The sequence below is a fragment of the Eptatretus burgeri genome, chromosome 13, assembly GCF_056783735.1.
Source record: "Eptatretus burgeri isolate ZD-2024b chromosome 13, Ebu_testis_v1, whole genome shotgun sequence".
NCBI lineage: Eukaryota > Metazoa > Chordata > Myxini > Myxiniformes > Myxinidae > Eptatretus > Eptatretus burgeri.
Genome location: NC_140973.1, coordinates 48,309,620 through 48,325,106, shown reverse-complemented (window position 1 = coordinate 48,325,106; position 15,487 = coordinate 48,309,620).

Below are 15,487 nucleotides of genomic sequence, written 5' to 3'. Positions count from 1 at the left end.
AGCCATGATCTTAATTGGGCAAACCATATTTCAAAGTTGGCCAACAAATCCAGTCACCAACTGGGCATCCTCCATCATGAAAAGTCCTGCCTTGGCACACCTGAGCTCTTGACCACATACAAAGCTTTCGTCCACAGCCTGATGGAGTACTGCTCTCCCTTCTGGGCTGGTGCTCCCGCCTCACCTTTCTTGGCTTCATGCTGTGGAGACGAAGGCATTTAGGATCATTGGTATCTCCCACGATGAGGCTGAGTCTTTGGGTCTGTCACTTTCTCACCGCAGGCAGGTTAGTGGTCTTTCTGTCTTCTCCCATCTCTTCTACAGCCCCCCCCCCTGTTCTGTCTGAGATCTATCCCTCCCATATATCCGCAGGGTGCTCAAGGTCCCCAAGCAACTATCTTCTGGTAAAGCTACCAAAATCAAGAATCACTGCTCACCTTCACTCTTTGATTCCTCTTTTTTCCCCACCTTTGGAACAAACTCACACACTCTCTTTAATCCCATTCTTCCCTCCATGTCTTCAACACAGCTGTTCACCACCATCCCTTATCTTCCCTCATCCAAAACCATGATCTTTTCTACCCCCACTAATTTACCCCAAACCCACCTCCTTCAAGTTCCCTGCTTTTCTTCCCAAAGTTCCCTGTCGTGTAAGGACCTGAAAGTCCCTGTAGTGTCCATCTTGTTTAACCTTTGTACCCTGCCCCATCCCTCTCCCTTCCACAGATCTCCTCATGTCTCTGTTCCCCACTGATTTTTCCTTCCCTCTCCCGCCCCTCTTGTCTCTTGCTCGCCTTGTACATTCTGTGTGTTAGCTCTCGTACGAGCCTCGACAGTGTATACAAAAAAGGAATAAAACTGAGTCATGCTAGAGCGAGGAAGTCTGTCCATTTCAGATGAAACGTTGCCTTTGACGAGGAAATGAGACTGCACCCAAATCGTATTTATTGTCAATTTGTGGAGTATAGAATTTTACAATTATTGGTTGGCTGTGCATTTCCAAATATCATTCAACACACACACACATTTGCATTCATAAGAATAGCCTGGTTTTAAATTTTTCCTCTTCTTCTTCTTCTTCTTCTTCTCCTCCTCCTCCTCCTCCTCCCTTTATAAGATGTGAGGTCTGATGGCACCAAGGTTCTGCTTTGCCTTAACCACAATACTCCTCCACCTCCCTTTGTCCTCAGCCAACTCTCTCAACCCTCCAACCATCCCTACCTTTCAGATGTCCCTCCTCACACAATACTCCTATCTCAACCGCGATCTACCTTGGTTCTTATAAAATATGAATGTTATCAGTAATGCATCAAGAGCTTATCTATATATAATCTACATACATTATAATGTGAAAGCATGTCTATGTCCAGCCACTAATGGCACTTTTATATTTTATGACGTAATAAATAAACAGCGTTTATCCGTGTTATTTGTGTTCCTGTTACAGCATAATAAGATAAATTTCATAGGTGTTGGCAGTACCCAGCCAGGATCAGGTAATGGGCACAAAAAAAAAAAAATCCACCACCAAAAATAATTCCTTTCCTGTAGTAATTCTCTGCAGACTATTGTAGTATCTTATATATTATTTCTGAGTTTGTGGTTTCGTGTAGCGCTATCTTCGACTTTGTTCTGCGCTCGAGTAACGTGATATTCGGCTTACATTATCTCAAAGACCATATGAGGTGCATGAACAAAAAAAGGAAATAAAATGGTTCTGAAACAGTGAAATCGTATTCCACTTTCTGCATTAAAGTAAAATTACTACTGATACTCTGCATCAGTTCCTTTCTCAAACACACCCACCCCAACATGTCGCACAGAGCGCGGATTATGCTAGTATGAGAATACAACTCTCATAAACTATAGTTCTCACTGTGGCACTTTTGCCTTTAAGGGGGGGGGGGCAGGAAGCGACTTACAATTTTCACCTGGACATATGCCACAGTGCAAGTGGTTTACTGACTTCTGCTGCAGACAAGAGGGATTATTAGATTAGCCACAGTACAAAATATATTTGCCTGACCTGCCCCAAATAATCCCCACAACCCCCCTGGCCCCCGCTCTCCCCCTCCCAGGCTGCTGCTGAAATGAAGTGGGTGTTTCTTTCCTTAATGAATTTAGATAATAATTGAGGTTCCCTTAATTAATTTAGAAACCATGCTTGTACTGTATTTATAAATTTCATCCAGATTGACCATTTAACACCCACCTGATTACAACCTAATTTTGAATTTCCTGCTTTTATGAGATTTTACCTTAAGAAAGCTAAGGTTTGTTCAAAGAGGGATCTATCACTGTATATAAACTTCAGTCAACAGATTTTTACACCTGCGTATCATATAAAAGGAATCCAACCCTTGATTTCTGTGTGTACTTCTGTGATAAAAGCACAGGTTTCATTTCAACAAAGCACTAATCCATTCTTTGGTGTTCCATTACAATCCAATTTTGGTGACAGGCATTCACCTGACCCTACGTGATCATGTTTCACCCTGGTCCAAGTCACGCTGACCTACACAACAGGATTTCCAGTTGCATTATACGGAGGTTTAGTGGACCACTCTATGCTCTCTGGCCTGGTGGAATCTATCATTATGAACTAGTGTCACAAAAGGAGTTTCATCACATTTTTCATCAATACCCCACATTAGTTCTGCAACTTGGCAAAGTAATACAAAAGCTTTCACCCCAGCAGACAGAAGCCTATCTTGCTGTGGAGAGCAACAAGAATGCTACTGGGATGTCACGGGCACTGAATTGGCCATGTGCCATCCCATTTACTTTCTGGCCCACGAGGGCATCTTGTTATTAAGGTAACATCCAGTACAAGTCTACTCCAGGCGGTGTACATTCACTTCCAGCAATCTTGTTCAGATTTCTTGATGTGATGCTGTTGGAACAAGTTTCGGCAGCTGTTTTCTTCTCGATGTCTTGATGGGAAAATATAACCAAGTGTTTTCATAGTCATCTCAGGCTCATGGAGGAGCTTGTCCATTAATTGCATGCAGGACAAAGGCATTATTAATGGACATCAGTGTACTTAAACTTTTCCATCAGGGTGGTTCAGAGGTAGTGCACTTATGTTCAAGCAATTGAGTCTGGGTTCACATTCCTAAACCAACTATAAACTGTCGGATTGCAGTGTCACAAGCAGGGTGCTGTATCATAGAGTATGCCGTCCATGGGATGGACATCAAGATGTGTGTCCCTTCCACTAGCATTAGCTGGTGGACGTTAAAGATCCCATGGTGTCCTTTGTGAAGAGTAGGCGAGCTATCACCGGCACCCTGAACAAATGACTAATTCATGGCACCTTTGGGCAAATGTCAAGCATGGCCAGCGGGTTTATGAAAGTACATGGTGGTGGCCAACCCCCCACAATTGCGAATAGTGTAGCAATAAAAGGAGAAAATAAGTGTAGGGGGATCTTTACACACTGCCCAAGTACTACTAACTGCCACACTTGGAAAAGACATTTTGTACTTTCTTCTTGCAGCCAATTATATTGTCCTCTAGTTACCCCCGCCGAAGGAGAGGGTATTGCATTTGGGTCCATTTGTTGGTTCGTTTCTCTGTTTGTAACTTGCAAAATCGAAGATTTTTCAAGTATATTGGTTAGTTGTTATTCAAGTTGTTATTTTGACTGTTTGTCTGTCTGTTTGTCACCTTCAGTTCACAATTATAAACCGATCTTCACGAAACTTCACCACATGGTAGAGTTTGTCATAAGGAAGAAGCCTCTTGTTTTTGAGGTCAAAAGGTCAAAAGCTCAACATGGGCTGAAGGTCAACAACTTAGGTGGGATTTCTAAAATTGTCAATTTTCATCCGATAGACTTGAAATTTGAAGAGGAGTTGCATATTTGGTCATTGAATTCAACCACCAATTGTTTTTGAGGTGAAATTTGTTTGTTGGACTTTGCAAGTATCGTGCTCTGCACGATGTCTTCTTGTCGGTTTGTTCGTCTGTTTGTTTGTTTGCACAGAACTTTCGTATTTTTCTCCACAACTGCTTGTCGGATTGAGACAAAAATTTCACCATTGATGTGACTACTCATAGAGATTGTTGTCATGATAATTATGACGTCATACTTGACGTGGTGTGACAGCCATATTGGAAAAACGGAAAAAACTTTGGACCTCTATCTCTGAAACTGCACCAAGGAAAAAATTGAAACTTGGCACACAGCAAGTACTCCTCATCGGGAATGAGGGTGATTTTTTTATGACGTTGTAGATGCCTTTGTTATGACGTTAATAATTGCATATGTAGAATGCTATATCCGATCAGTATGAAAATTTTGAGGGTCATCTAGGGATAAAATGGTCCACAAAATGTTTTTTTTGATGACGTCATCGGTCACGTGATTCGGCAGCCATATTGCTATTTTTTTAACCTTCAAAAATCTTCTCTGAAATAGCTGACTCAGTCATCACTGCCAGCATTTATAAAGTGGCAGTTCTAATTATGTCTCATTGATTACATAACACACCAGTACACAAACAACACACAAGATACACCACACACCACACAAAACAAGTCCTGGCGAGGGTCTGCAATCTCCGATTGCTCTTTTTCTTGTTTCATTCAAGTCTGTTTCATGAGACCGTCTTTTTTATATCCTTTAATTGGTTATTTTTGGTGTACAATATTGAAGCTCATGGAGGAGTGAGAACATGTAATGGATCAAGTTGTAACAGAACAAAAGGAACAGTATAAAGAGAAGTGGGAAACACACCAACAGTGGGGTTGAAGGGCAAAATAGAAGGAGACTTGGAGAAATATGAGATATGGAGAAGAATGAGGGCTAGGGGAGGAAACATGGGGTGGACAAGATAGATACAGCTGCAAACTCTCAGGAAGGAAAAACTGGAAGCTTGAAAAGAGGTGGCTGGTGGGCTTGGGAGGGTGAGTGGGTGATTAACGGAGGTAGAAAAGATCATGCGTTTGGATTGGAAACGATCTGAGATGGTGCTGAACTGCTGTCTTGAAGACCTGGAAGGAAGAATGAGAATGAAGAAAATGAAGAAGTTTGTTCTGCAGGTAGGAAAATCAGAGGAATGATTGAGTGGAGGCGAGCAGTGATTCTGGAGAAACCTCAGGGATGCGGGATGGAAGAGCACAGAAAGTGCAGAGGGTGTAAAAACAGAAAGGAGGTGGTAGAAGACAGAGACACCATCGACCTGTCTGCAGTGTGAAAGTGATAGTCCCATGAACTTAGCTTCATCGTGGGAGATTCCAATGATCTTGAAGGCCGTGGTTTCCACGGCATTAAGCTGAGCAAGGTGAGAGGCAGGGGCACCAGGCAAGAGGGGAGAGAAGTATTCCATCGAGCTGCTGATGAAGGCCTTGTAGGCGGATAAGAGTTCAGGTGTGCCAAGGCAGGATTATGCACTGTGGAGGATGCCCAGTCGGTGATTGGCATTGGAACCAAACTTAAAATTGTGGTTTGCCCAAAAAACATAATGGCTGAAGTATATACAACACTCTCCATTCTAGTTATCTCTGCCACAGTCGACCGGCTCACAATGTTTTAAATCCCGGCTCACGCAACCTGATTATCTGCAAACTCCTGCAAAGTCCATCGCATTTCATTAAACTATCATGTGAATTTTATTAATATATTCTGCCCAGTCTCCATGGCAAAAAAATGAAAGATCCTAACTATATCCCATGCGTGTTGCAGTGCAATGTAGATTTTTGCTGTTTATCGTCCATTTCCTTGGTTTTCTGGGTCATGAGACAATTTCCGAGTGCTAGCTTAATGGGAAAAAAATGACTATCTTGTCTTTTAAAAAGTATCACAAATGAGGGAAGGCATATTTCGTTTCTCTATTAACGTGCTACCTTTATTTTGGTCTGATAGCAATCACGTATGAACCCTTGGCTCATCATGATGCAAAGAACCTTGGTTTAAACCCATATACCATACATGTATGTCCATTGCCAACCAATGTCCTTGCAACTACTACAACAACATACTACTACTTCCTCTTAAAAACCACGTAGAATTACCAACTCCTTGTGGGGTCAGCCAGATAACTTTTTGTCACGTCTTTCATGAACTGTTTGGCCAGGCCTGACGCTTGACAGAAGGCAAGTAACGCAATACTTATTTGTTCATGATATCGGTGATAACTCACTTACTCTTTATGAAAGACACCAGGTGGGGGAGGATCTTCAAATTACACCACCCAATGCAACCAGACAAGACAACCCAGCTGAACATCAATCCAAAGATAGACATACTCGTCGATGGATCACTTTGCCTGCAAGACACCAAGGTGGCAATTTATAGCCAGGTTGAAAATATAACCCAGAGTAACAGGCACCTCTGCACCATCCGGTCGAGACTCTCTACATCCTCATTACATCCCACATTTTTCATGTTTTCCTACAAATTACTTTTTTAACATATCAACCTTAAAACAAAGCATTCTTCCTAATTATATTTCTCTGCAGTATTTCTCTTTCAGCTCCAGAACCTTTCATATGATCCTCATGTTTAAGCTGCTGCTGCATGAAGAAAGAGGAGCTTCGATCCAGTGAAATTAACTCTGTTGTTTAGTATCTCAGGCAATTCAGCATCAGTGAATGACTGGAGGCTTTGGAGTTACACGAGATATGCATAATGAGAATTGAGAAAGACTATAAAAGAGATGTCTAAAAGTAATCCATCTGATCCACATAACCCGATTTATCCACATCAGCAGCTGCTGGAGAAGTGAGACGAATGAATCACACACTAATCGCATGCAACAAAAGAAGATATACAGCTCAGTTTGAGGATAAGTGTGGCTTTCATAACTCGAACAAGTTCCATCTGAGTTTCCTTTTTTATATGCCTACAATTATTGTCTGTGAGATTTTCAACCACACATTGTGAGAGGTACGTAACTGTGTTCAGCTTCATTCATTGTAAAGTCAATCACAGAGTTATGTAATTTAAGATGAGACGACTTACTTTCAGTCTTTTGTTCAACTAGTGCATGCCCGTAGATGCGTGGCCGTACGTGCAAACCCTCCCCCCCCCCCGCAAAAAAACTCAAACCGCGTACCAGAAACAACAACCACACAAGCTGTTTCTTGGCTTTCACATGCCCGTACGTGCGTGGCTGTACATGCAAAAAAAAATTTATATATTATATATATATATATATATATATATATATATATATATATATATATATATATATATATATATATACTTTAAAACTGCTTGCCAGAAACAACTACACAGTCCGTTCCTTCGCGCTCGCATGGCCGTACGTGCGTGGCCGTACGTGCGTGTCCATACGTGCATGGCCGTACATGCATGGCCGTACATGCATGGCTGTACATACAAAAAAAACTAAAAAAAAATTTCAAACCGCGTTCCAGAAACAACAACCACACAAGCCGTTCCTTCGCTTTCACATGCCCGTACGTGCGTGGCTGTACATGCAAAAAAAAAAAAATATATATATATATATATATATATATATATATATATATATATATATATATATATATATATATATATATATACTTTAAAACTGCTTGCCAGAAAAAAACACACAGGCTGTTCCTTCGCTCTCGCGTGGCCGTACGTGCGTGGCCGTACGTGCGTGTCTGTACGTGCATGGCCATACGTGCGTGGCCGTGCGTGCGTGGCCGTACGTGCGTGGCCTTATGTGCGTGGCCGTACATACAAAAAAAAAGCAAACTTTCAAACCGCGTGCCAGAAACAACCACACAGGCCGTTCCTTCGCTCTCATGTGCCCATATGTGCGTGGCCGTACATGCAAAAAAAAAACTTTCAAACAAACACACAGGCCATTCCTTCGCTCTCATAAACGACGACTGGATTGGGGCATTGTGTTTATCTATAAATCCGGATAAGAAATCGAGAAATTATTAGAATACAGTAAGTCATCACTATCCAAAAGTAGTGCGTGCCCATACGGAACGTTCACATCATTCCACGAATTATCGCTTGCATTGAAGTAACAACTGCTGTGATACACAGAGAGTTAATTAAAATCAAGTTTACCTCCCTGTCTTTGCTTGCCATGACTTTCGCTGCCATTTACCATTGGCTCTACTACCCCACGGTAACAAAGGCACCGCTCGATCCCCATCGTAACCAGCACGGCACGTGACGTCATCGTCGGCTGGCCGTGCACCGGTCTACGCAGCAACGTGTCCTGTGATTGGTAACTAAATGGCGCATCAGCCACGCCTACGCAGCACGTGTCCAGTCATTGGTTGGTAAATAAATGGCCATAACTTGGGAATCACTTGTCCGATTAATATCAAACCTTGAAAAGGCACATCCTCAGGTCCCCAGCAATATACCTGGCAAGTTTCAATTAGATCGGACCAGAGGTTGTCGAGAAACAGCGGTCACACACACACACACACACACACACACACACACACACACACACACACACACACACACACACACACACACACACACACATTGCTGGAATTATAGATAGATGAAATGAGGTCAATGAGATGACAAATGAAGGGGTTGAATGCAGACTGCAGAGCAATGAGTCAGGAAACCCGTCGTTGTGAATCGTTTTTACCACCAAATTGAGATGTATTTCGTTGGCAAGCATGTTGAGTGGAGCTAAATTCCTTTACACTTCCAAAGGCCACAGGGTTTTGACAATTGGAAACAAAAAAAAGTAGTGCACTTTTTTTGATAAATTATTTTTGGAACAATTTTTCTTCAATAAATAAATAATAATAAAAATCGTCTCCATGTACATTGTACACACCTTTATCTCGTTAGCACCTCTTCATAAACAACATCACTGAGGAAACGGCGCTTCTTTATTTCCTCGTCCAGGGCAAGAATACGGAGGCTTTTAATGGCCAATTAGCGCCAACGTATTTTGCCTTTTCGCAAGGATAAACACGGAGAGGAGAGGAGAGGAGAGGAGAGGAGAGGAGAGGAGAGGAGAGGAGAGGAGAGGAGAGGAGAGGAGAGGAGAGGAGAGGAGAGGAGAGGAGAGGAGAGGAGAGGAGAGACCCGTAATGGCGAACGCGGCTGAATTTCTCTTCCCCATCGACCACGTATATGCAGCAACGGTTCCTGTCATTGGTTGGTAAATAAATGGCCATAACTTGGGAAGCACTTGTCCGATTAAAATCAAACCTTGAAAAGGCACGTCCTCAGGTCCCCAGCAATATACCTGGCAAGTTTCAATAAGATCGGAACAGCGGTTGTCGAGAAACAGCGGTCACAGACACACACACACACACACACACACACACACACACACACACACACACACACACACACACACACACACACACACACACACATTGCTGGAATTATAGATAGATTATTTACTGCATTCAGTATGAGAGATGGCTATGTTTCGCTATTTTTCTCAGAGATGGCCAATCGGATGTTGGTCAACTTTCAGAGGTTCATCAGTGAGTGTCAGGCAGTGTTTTAGCCAATAAAAAACTTTAGAAAATTTTGACAAAAAAATGTTTTAATTTTTTTTTTGTTGTTTTTAATCGCTTTATAGTACCTCGCCAACTTAGCCTCTGCAGCTCTGTGAAAGGTGATAATAAATGATCCCCGACCACATTCCTTTGTGGGCGTAGGGATGTGTTTTTTTTTAAGAATATAAAAAATTCAAAATTTTATTTCTTACAACTTTTACCATCTATATATTCCGAAAACTCTCATCTTGTATACATGTATGTATGTATGCATGTATGTATCTATGTATGTATGCTCCTGAAATACAGCCAAAACGGTACACGATAGCACAAAAAAATTTAAGGCCACTTTTCTCACCATTCTCCTGCAGTGTGCAGTATCAAGTTTTGTTCAAATCTGGCAAAGAAAACAATTATTAAAAATCAATTCCCGATTCAGTCAAGTACTCTTCGGGAGAATTTTATCAATGCAAACAACCTCAGCGGTATAGTTCGCTGGAGCTGTCTTTTTTTCTTTTTTTTTGAAATGATTATTTTATCAACCGCTGTCACAACGGGAACCCAACGGGTTCACGGGTCGCCTAGTCTATACTATAAAAGGTGCTGTTTTGTGTGTGTATGTGTGTGTCCATCTGAGTTCCACCCATTGGTTGGACAGTTCTCCTGACTCCACCCACAATTTCAAACTAAAAAATATCATACGGCCGACATGTTGGGGTTTACTGCTTTAAGGGGCTGTCACACCTTGACGATTTAGCCAACGTATGCCAACGTATGAAAATTTGTCTAAAACGCTGGCACATGTCGAATACGTTATGGGTAAGTTTTGTATACGTTAAGAGCACGCTGAAGCACGCTGGCATACGTCGTAGTATGCCGAGCTCGTCGACAAATTTTAACATGCTCAAAATTTTTTGACGTATGCCAGCGTATGACTCACACGTTCCGCATACGCTGGCCATAAGTTGTAGGCACGTTACGCGATCGTTGACACACGTCGACACACGTTACTTGTAAGTTACTCATAAGTCGAAACACGTCGAGGTAATGTTTAGCGTACCCGAAACTTATTTTTAACCTATGAGTAACGTGTTGTAGGCACGTTACACGATAGTTGACACAAGTCGACACACGTTACTTGTAAGTTACTCATAAGTCGAAACACGTCGAGGTAATGTTTAGCATACCCGAAACTTATTTCTAACCTATGAGTAAAGTGCTTTGAACCTATGTGTAACGTACCTCCAACGCACATTTACGTATGTAGACATATTTGACGTCTTCCAGACGACCACAGAACTTACTGAACGTGTTTCTAACCTACAGCTACCGTATAATGGCGTATTGGCAGTGTTTAGGGGAATTGGTTTATAAAAAATGGGGTTCACAGGAGGAGCCCGTCAGTGTTTCAGACTCCATGTTTTTTTTTTTTTTTCTACGCTGAACTATTGATGTTTTTTGAAGTTTTTGGCGTATTCATAACGAGTTGGACAAATGCATAACGTATTACTAATGTACACAGAACGTTTCGATAACTTATAGATAACTTATACCAACGAATGCTTAGCATGTTGTCGGCGTTCACAACGTATGCCCAACGATAGTCTAACGTATGCATAGCGTGCGGCAGCGTATCGTCGACAATCACGTGGCGAAGGCTATTCAAAGGCTGCCGCTCCACGATTTAAATCATAAGCGCACTAGAAATCGAAGTGTCAACATCACCGTCATGCCGAAGAAAAAAAAACAAAACATGGAGTCTGGAACACTGACGGGTTCCTCCTGTGAAGCCCATTTTAATATACCAATTCCCCTAAACGCTGCCAATACGCCATTATACGGCAGCTGTAAGTTAGAAACACGTTCAGTAAGTTATGTGGTCGTCCGGAAGACGTCAAATACGTCTACATACGTCAATGTGTGTTGGAGATACGTTACACATAGGTTCAAAGGACGTTACTCATAGGTTAGAAATAAGTTTCGGGTACGCTAAACATTACCTCGATGTGTTTCGACTTATGAGTAACTTACAAGTAACGTGTGTCGACATGTGTCAACGATCACATAACGTGCCTACAACTTATGGCCAGCGTATGCGGAACGTGTGAGTCATACGCTGGCATACGTCTAAAAAATTTGAGCATGCTTAAAATTTGTCGACGTGCTCGGCGTACTACGACGTATGCCAACATGCTTCAGTGTGCTCTTAACATATACAAAACTTACCCATAACGTATTCGACGTGTGCCAGTGTATTTGGCAAATTTTTCATACGTCAGCATACACTGGCTAAAACGACAAGGTGTGACAGGGCATGACGGTGATGTTGACACTTCGATGTCTAGTGCGGTTATGATTTGAATCATCAAGCGGCAGCCTTTTAATAGGCTACGCCACGCGATCATCGGCGATACGCTGCCGCATGCTATGCATACGTTAGACTATCGTTGGGCATACATTGTGAACGCCGACAACACGCTAAGCATTCGTTGGTATAAATTATCTATACGTTATCAAAACGATCTGTGTACGTTACCAATACGTTATGCATACGTCCAACTCATTATGAATACGCCAAAAACTTAAAAAAACCATCAATAGTTCAGCGTACACCAGCGTTTTGCATACATTTTGATACGTTGCCATACGCTGGCTAAAACGTCAAGGTGTGACAGCCCCTTTACGAAGCTTAATACATCTTGGGAAAAGTCATATTCACAATCACCATGCCCTCCCTCTAAGTTTTTCCCTTCAATGTAAAATGATCAAAATGACTCTTAAATGGATTCTGAGCAGATAGGCATCACGGGCCTTGTGAGGATAAGCCTCAATGTTTGAGGCAGCAGTCTGGTGTTTATACACCACCCAAATAACTTTGTGGCATTCTCTCAAGCAGACCTTTTACCGTGGAGGTTACGCATGTCTTTGCTATTATTTCTGACTATTTTCTCTTAAATGGCTCGACCAAGGGACCATACAACCAGTCATCATAAAAGTCTCTGTTGAGGTCTTCTGGGAATCTCACGACATTGTCAAAGAAAACATTTCATTATTTACTTTTAATAATGTGAATATATGCATCAGGAAGAAGGTATTCCATGGGTCTCATGGTCACTTGACCGATGAAATTTCATGGGGTTTCCACAAAATCCTGTAGGATTGTGAATTGGATAGGCAACTGCGATGGGCCATCACATGTAGGAGATGTTTCGATCACGGTTTCTGTGAAGTTGGTGATGGCATGATAGGGGAAGGGAAAGCGTTAAATTTGTTGTTGTTTCAATGTGGTAATAACCGTTTGCTTTTATGAGTGGAGGGGGTGGGAGGCGAGTAGGGGAGGACAGAGTTGGGGTTGGAGGTGGAGGGGGGGAGAAAAGATGGGACAGAGTTGAGCGGAGGAGGTTGAGGCTTTGGGGGTGGGTGAAGACTTTCTGTGGAGGGTGGGGGTTGAGGAGTTGTGGTGGAGGGGTTTGAAGGCTTGGAGTGAGTAAGGGATTGACACCTTAGGGTTGGGAGTGGGAGGGGTAGGACCTGGGGTTGTGGGTGGGAGGGGGAAACCAACATTAAGAAAGCAACAGAGGCAACAAGATTTTGCAACAATGTCATCTAATTGTCTGGGAATGCACAATGTCTCACAAACTGGCCTTCGAAGCACTGGATCAAAGCCTACAGGACATTCAAGAAAACAACATGCTAATGAGTGGTGTGACTGGTGTTACCTGGTGACTTCTGCAAGACGCTGCAAGTAATTCCCTGTGGCACTCCATTAAATGAGCTGGATGCATGCTTGAAAAACTCATACGTGTGGAGAGATGTTGAAAAGATGATCCTGCAAACCAACATGGGTGTTCAGCTACAAAGAGATCAAACAACTGGAGCATTTGCAGCACTTCTCCTGCAGATGAGCAATGGCCAAGTTCCTGTTGATCCTGCTGATGACCAAATTTACATCCCTGCAGACTGTGGAAACATTGCATGTACAGTGGAATAACTGATGTTCAAGGTCTACCAAAATGTAGACACAAACTGCATGAATCATCAAAAGAGACTGTATGTGAAAGAGCCATCTTAGCACCAAGGAATGATTCAGCAAACACCATCAATCATAAACTGTTAGCAAAAATACTTTGCCAAGAGCAGTCTTAGAAGTCACTGGGCACTGTTGCTGAAACTGATCAAGCAGTTCAAAATTCAACAGAATTCCTGAATCCACTGGAATCACCAGGGAGACCTCCACACAATCTTCTGCTGAAAGTTGGTGCACCACTCCTGTTGCTATGAAACCTGGACCCACCAAAGCTATGAAAAACAGACTGACTGTGAAGAGGCTAATGCCACATGGTTTGGAGGCTACCATTATTACTGGAACTGCCAAAGGAGATGTTTTACATTCTCAGAATACCTGTCACCCATAGATATGCCTTTCGATTTTAAGACACTTGAATTTTCCATCAGACTCAGCTTTGGTATGTCTATAAACAAGGTCCTGGGGAAATCGCTCAAAGTTGCTGGCCTTAACCTGGAGACACCATGCTTCTCACATGGACAAGTTTATGTGAGATGTTCAAGAGTTGGAAATCCAAAGAACCTCTTCATCCTAGCCTCAAATGGCAAAACTGTAAATGTTGTCCATCCTGAGGCTCTGCAATAATACACTGATGTCATGAAGATGCCCAAAGTTACGATGATATGGCATTTGTGATGGATTCCGACTATTGTCAGGTCAGGTCAGATTAGATCTGTGACTTGCTTCAGGTACCATGTAAACCTGCACTAACCTGTTCCATGGTCCGGTTGTCGGCGACTAAACTGTTTCCCCCACCAAGTTTCTTGGTGAGGAGGGTGTATGATATGGACACCAGCAAGATGAAGAACAAAACCTGTCAAAGGAAGGAGGAGCTCCTTGTGAGCCAACAGCCAACCATATCTAGTGTCCAACTGTGTCTGCAGACGTCCTCCTGCAGTTGGGTGACTTTTTATTAGGAGGTTGGTGGCAGGATTTGCACTCCAGCCATCATAAAACCCTTCATTCCGCAAAACATTCTAAAAGCAGAAAAAAATCTGAAAACCCACTCTGTAGGAGTACCTCATGTGCAGCTCACTGGATGATGGGATTGGGGCAAAGCCTTCAGGACCCCCAATCTTTGATGATAAAAGGGAAACCATGGGGTAACCTTCCCGGATCAGATTGTGGTAGTGTGTATAGGGGTGGTGCTGAGGTGTCATCCACCAGACAGTGGTCTCCTTGGGTAAACCTGAGACGGTCCTTTGGGTGGGTGCCTGGAATGTCCTATCCCGAAGAGAAGATGATCACCTGTCTCTGTTATCATCTGAGCTCAAGCGTTTGAATATCGGTATTGCAGCACTCTGTGAGGTTTGGTGACCAGATAGTGGTGAGATCATGGTGGATGGTTACACCTACTATTGATCTGGTCGCTCTGATGGTTACCCTGCCCAAGGAGTTGCTGTAGCTGTGTCCAATAAGCTGACTCCAATGACAATTAATTGAAGTAACACCAGTCAACAAGCGTATTATGAGACTTAGGATTCGTCAATCCTTGGGTGTCATTTCCCTGGTCTCTGTACATTCTCTGACTGAGGCGAGTGATCTCACCATGAAGGACACATTCTATGCCACGATCGAGTCTGTGGCTAATCAGTGCCCTGGCGAGATACTGTTTTAGTCTTGGGAGATTTCAATGCATCGACTGGAATTAATAGGAATGGTTATGAGACTTGTGTTGGTCCCCATGGGTCTGGAACTGTGAACCAGAATAGCATGAATTTCCTTGACTTTGCAAGAAGTCATCGACTTAGGGTGGCTGGTTCATGGTTTCTGTATCCACAGACTCATCGCCGGACTTGGTATTCCAATGCTGGCAGTGTGGCAAAGGAGATTGGCCATCTGCTCGTTGATGGTCACTGGAGGATGATCCAGAACTGCAGGGTCAACCAGAGTGCTCAGTTCCTCAATACTGACCACTGGCTTGTAGCAACTCTTAAGTTGCACCTTAAATCCAGGAGAATGGAACCA